The sequence below is a fragment of the Sceloporus occidentalis genome, unplaced genomic scaffold, assembly GCF_023333645.1.
Source record: "Sceloporus occidentalis isolate IW3139 unplaced genomic scaffold, rSceOcc1.0.p SCAF_67, whole genome shotgun sequence".
Taxonomy (NCBI): Eukaryota; Metazoa; Chordata; class Lepidosauria; order Squamata; family Phrynosomatidae; genus Sceloporus; species Sceloporus occidentalis.
The window spans coordinates 3,410,701-3,416,878 of NW_028317047.1; positions in this window are offsets into that span (position 1 = coordinate 3,410,701).

The following is a 6,178-nucleotide window of genomic DNA, read 5'->3' on the forward strand; positions in this document are numbered from 1 at the left end:
TGCCTGGAACTTTAAGTGATTGTTTTTGTCTTAGAACGGTAATGAATAATGGTTTGTGAGTTTTCAGTAGCAAACTTGCCCAAGTTGGTCCAACTCACAAATTTACTAAAGCCGCTTTCCATTAGCACTTTGTTCAAAGGTGAACAAAATAACTGATGCAGGAGATGTAAGTGCATGGGAACAGAAAAAAACAGGCAAGGCACAAATTTAGTAATCTGCAGATTGACTGCAAATTCTCTTCCCATCCTCTACTATGTTAAAATAAAAAATGAAATAGATACATTTAAAAAAGAGACAGGGTCTTTAGGACTTCCTATTAACCATGGATAGTCCTAACAATAGTCCTCTTGAACCTGCTCTACCAACTCTCCACAATGGGCATGGAGAATAAAATAATGACAACAAAAATTCTATTGGAGGCACAGACCACCAGCCATGCCTCCACCCCATGGGAATAGGACTGTTGGGCGTATTTCCCCCCTCACCCATTGAGGTGATGGGGGTTAAAGATAGGGTAAATTCCCATTGGAGGAACACATGCCTCAATCTGAGTCTGGTCAGTTACCGTATTTGCTCGATTATAAGACGAGGTTTCAAATGCTCTGAAAAATACCCCTTGTCTTATAATCGGGGTCGTCTTATAATCAGACCTCAAATAGGTCTGACTATGAGACGACTGAGATCCATATCCCCCGCAGCTGCAGGGGACCTGGATCCTCCTGTCCCCCCCCCCCCGCCCGCCCCACTTACCGGTACTTCTGAGTCCCCGGTGTGTAGCTGGGGCAGTGTGTAGATGTCTACGCAATTCGCGTAGACAACTTCCGCTGCATCCGGAAGGAGGCGTGGCTAGCAGCGGGGGTTCTCTGCGTCCATCGCGCAGACCTTCCCCGGCTGTCAGAGATCAGAGTTCCCCGCACTGATCTCTGACAGTCGGGGAAGGTCTGCGCGATGGACGCAGACAACCCCCGCTGCTAGCCACGCCTCCTTCCGGATGCAGCGGAAGTGCGTGGGATCTACACGCTGCCCCGGCTACATGACAGGGAAGTCAGAAGCACCGGTAAGTTTGGGGGGGGTGTTAAATGGGGGGCATAAGGCATTTCTGGAGGCAGAGTGCTCTGTGAAATGCCTTTTAACCCCCTTAATGCCACTCTGCCTCCAGAAATACCTTTTTAACCCTCTATATGCCACTCTGCCTCCTGAATGCATTAAACCTCCCTATATGCCACTCTTCCCCATAATATGTGTTTTAACCCTCTAAATGCCAGAGTGGCATATAGGGGTATAAGGCATTTCTGGAGGCAGACTGGCATATAGGGGGTCAAAAGGGATATCATGGGGCACAGTGGCATATAGGGTTAAAAGGCATATCATGGGGCACAGTGGCATATAGGGGGTATAAGGCATTTCTGGGGCAGATGTGCATAACTGTGGGGCAGGTTGGAAAATAGAAGGAAATAAAACCAAAATATTTTTCTCAATCATAGCTTTTATAAAAAAAAAATAGTTTAGATGAATTAACATTTACTGGTAAAACTTTTTTCCTTTAGGGTCGTCTTATAATCAGGGTCGTATTATAATCGAGCAAATACGGTAATTAAACCCTTATCTGTACTGACTATTCAACTTCTTTGTGAATAGGATCAAAAGATATTTTTTTACTATACTAATTTATATAAGTGATGTAGGGTGAAGGAAAACATTACTTGATCCCCTGCTGATTTTGTATGTTTGCCCAATGACCAAGACATGATCGGCCTATAATTTTATAGGTTTATTTGAACAGTGAGAGACAGAATAACAACAAAAAAATCCAGAAAAAAACGCATTTCAGGATCAATTGCCAGCGCGTAGTGATTAGGGAGTACAGAAGTCGAGGTCTAAAGTGACAGACCTCGCGCTCCCCAATGTTAGGCTGGTTAGAGCAGTATTGTGATCTCCCTAACCAGCCCTGCTCATCGGGCGCCCACTGACCGGGGCTGGTTGGGGAGATCATCCCCTACAGATGCGCTCCTGTTTTAGGAGCTTCATGGTGAATCACATTGCTGGCAGCAATGTGATTCACTACAGGGCCCCCAGAATGCGTGGCCCTTGGGCAACTGCCAATGTGCCCATATGTTTACATGGCATTGTGCCAATTGCTCCTGCATCTGGGGAGGAGGTCCAAATTCGGTGGGGGGAAAAAATGTATCTAAATACATCCCACTGGTCTCCCTCCCTGTTCAATTAGTTAAATGTCCGTACGAGCGACCAATAAAGTCGCTCGTACGGACATTTAATTAATTGAACAGGGAGGGAGACCAGTGGGATGTGCCGGGAAAGTTGCAGCATTGAGGTTTTAAAACTCCAATGCTGCAACTTACCCTGCAGATGCCACTGGTCTCCCTCCCTGTTCAATTAGTTAAAGACCAGTGGCATCTGCAGGGTAAATTGCAGCATTGGGGTTTTAAAACCCCAATGCTGCAACTTACCCAGCCCATCCCACTGGCCTCCCTCCCTGTTCAATTAGTTAAATGTCCGTACGAGCGACTTTATTGGTCGCTCGTACGGACATTTAACTAATTGAACAGGGAGGGAGACCCGTGACGGCGAACCTGCGGATTTCCACTTCCGGGAACTGCTGCGATGCCGCGAAGACAAGGTAAGTTAGAAGGGGGGGGGAGAATGGTAGACGAAGACGAAGACGATCACGAAGATCTTCGTGGTGTGTGTCTTCGTCTTCGTATACGTTTTACCGCCGCCGTCTTCTCTTCGGCGTGTCTTCGGAACGAAGACGAAAACGCACTCTTCGTGTTCGTTTTCATGTTCGCCCGAAGACGAATGCACAAGTCTAATTAATACCCATCTGATGGGGTAACATATTCAGATAATTGTATGCTTTCTATTCGGAACCTCAGAGGAGAACTAACAACATTCTGATTACTTCTATCTTAGGGCAAAACCTAAGGAACTGTCAGGACTCGGGTGATCAGGTCAGGTAGGAGCCCATGCGCAGGGGATACTTGGGGTTCCGTATGTAACCCACGGTGCATGATTATGCAAACAAAGACACCACAAACAGAAATCCAGGTAATGCAGTGTATTTCATGTATATAACAGGACCAGCAAATAAGGGTAATATAGTCTAAGCAAGTAACCGAACGTATGGCAAAATAAAATACAGGTAATAAGTCTTTTGGCAGGGAGCCCGCTTGGAAGGGCGCGACAGACAGAGAGCCCGCTTGGAAGGGCGCGACAGACAGAGAGCCCGCTTGGAAGGGCGCGACAGACAGAGAGCCCGCTTGGAAGGGCGAGACAGACAGAGAGCCCGCTTGGAAGGGCACGAAAGGCACACAGCCCGCTTGGAAGGGTACAAAAGGCACACAGCCCGCTTGGAAGGGTACAAAAGGCACACAGCCCGCTTGGAAGGGTACAAAAGGCACACAGCCCGCTTGGAAGGGTACAAAGCAGGGAGTCCACTTGGAAGGACACAAAGCAGGGAGTCCACTTGGAAGGACACAAAGCAGGGAGTCCACAAAGCAGGGAGTCCACTTGGAAGGACACAAAGCAGGGAGTCCACTTGGAAGGACACAAAGCAGGGAGTCCACTTGGAAGGACACAAAGCAGGGAATCCACTTGATCAGGACACAAAGCAGGGAACCAGGAACAGTACAGGTGCAGAGCCACAGCAGGAAGGTCCATAGACTTCAATACAAAGGCCCTGACTGAAGGGCAGGGCAGGTTCGTAAAGGCAGGGTACTCCAGGTAACAAGACCCAGCTGGATGTAGACTAGGGCTCAACCCAGGTAACAAGGCACACCCGAGTTCTGAGTGCTCCAGAGGGCGGAGGGTGGCCACTAGTGGTCGCAGATGTAAACGCCACAGGTATAAAAAAGCCATGGTTCAGGCAGTGAAAAATTGGTTCCTGACAGGAACATTCGTCAGATTTAAAAATGACAAAGAAGCCCGAGCAAAATAGGCAGCAACAGGCCTGTCTTGACAAGGAAGGATTCTCAGCAAATCAAAGAGCACATAATACCTTGCACACACGGACCTGGAGGAGTGAACCAGCAGCATTGGACAGGATTGATGATGTATTTTATCAGCTTCTTGGTAAATTAAATTTTCCACTCACACCACAAATAGATACTTTTACCAACTTTCTTTTTTAAGTTCACAAAATCATTTCATACAATCACAAGTTATCCACTTGCTTTAATCTAATATTTAAAGAACAAATTGCATTTGGCATTCGGAAAAGAATAAAAACTGAGGCTGTGTTAACCTACCTTTTTTAAAACCACAGATGATTGTACCATCCGCTCCTTTCTGGCTAAGGACAGATGCCGGAGGATTTCAGACAAGGTAAGGATTTTCAGAGAGGGCTTGATTTCTGCAGGGTCAGAGGTCTCTAGCAATATGATCCTATATAGGGACAAGCGGAGAAGAGTAGCAAATGACTTGATGTCTTGCTAAAGATCTAACTGAGCATATATTTCAAGATACATTCAACCCATAAACACATCAGGGATCACAAGCCTACACAACTTTGAATGAAACCTCAATATTAGAGTGACATTGCGGTATCATTTATTTTAGGAAATCACTTGTTTTCCAAGTCAACTTGCATAGACCAGAGTCCTTCTGTTACTTTGTTACGTCCGGCATCGATTCTCAGTTTCTCTTTTCATTGCTTTCACCTTACTTTTTGGTAGGTGAAGGTCGTATGGTAATACAAGCAACGAATATCACATTTTTGTATCTGATGATATCATTGTAAGCTTCAAAGCTGCTTAAATTCATGCTCACTTGGCTCCTACTCAGAGGCTTTGGTTCCACTATTGTTGCATTTCATACATCAGTTATAATGTTATAACTGATGTATGAAATGCAACAATAGTGGAGCCAAAGCGTATTGTTTTTGGTGAAATGTAACATCTCGTTACTGCTTTCTATATGTGATGATACGTGACTATATTTATCTAGACATGTACTGTATGTATCTTACATCAAGAAGCCAAGTGTCAAGCCACTAATGTACTCTCATATATTCCAGTACCTGTTAGCCATGGTTTTAATCTACTTCAGGAGAGCTGCCCTAGAAAGAAGAGAGTACACCAGGGGAAATTTTTATGTCGCCTTGTGAGTCCTCTCAAAATCATTTCAAAGAAATGTGCTAAATAGGTGCCTGTGACTATATTGTTAGGCATACCTATAATTACTGCATTTTTACCAACTGTACATTTCCACATGTATGCACATCAAAACTGTGTTTTTCAATATACATGTCCATTGTTCCTCAGGTTTCTTGCTAACAAGATTGAGGAGGAGGTACCCTTTAATTATGAGTTATACCTTTGGGCCCTAGGAAAATCATGGAAGAACCAGAGGAGAACATTCCATAGTAGGATGGTCCAGCTCTGGGTGAGGATGGGCCACCAAGCCCTGGTGAGCGGAACTATATGTGAGCAGGTTTGTAATAGTAAAATATGGCTGCATAACTCATTATGTTGCTAGAGTTTGTTGGGTTGATGAAAAAAAGTGTTTAAGGTATAGAAAAGCTAAAAATACCGGTATTTAATGAAGTTAGAAGAGAATGACTTAACTCTCAAATATCATGTCTTACCATTACTGTGAAAGATCTTGTTGGCTTTACACATAGTAGCTCTGATTTTGTGCAGGGGAGGAAGTTCAACGTACCTTACCCCTCGGGCCAACTCACAGTCCCCAGCTTAAACACATCTTTAGTTGGCCATGTAGAAGTTCCAATATATGTCTGTTTACAACCCACTGGGCCAGCGAAGCCCAACTAGCTCATGAAAAAGCTTCTATTTTTATCTAGGCAATGGCAAAAAACCCAGGCCACTGGGCTTGGCAAAGACAAAGGGAAGAGCATCATAGCTGGGCTATTAGAAATCATGTCCGAAACAGGGAGGAATTCTTCCTCTGTGGCCGATTGAACACTCCTCCTCGATGCCATCTGTGCCATCTTTTGAACGACCCAGACAGCTCCTTCCACTCCAACCAGGGAGCACAATGGGGAGTTGTTTCAAAAGTATCATTTATATTGTTGGAAGTCTTACTGCTCATGTTGGTTAATTACTGGATTGTGAAGAAGGATAATGGCATGGAAGACCAATCATCAAAGTAGAGCATTGTTTTCATCCCTTAAACACTGCTTATGGACAGGTATGGGGTGACT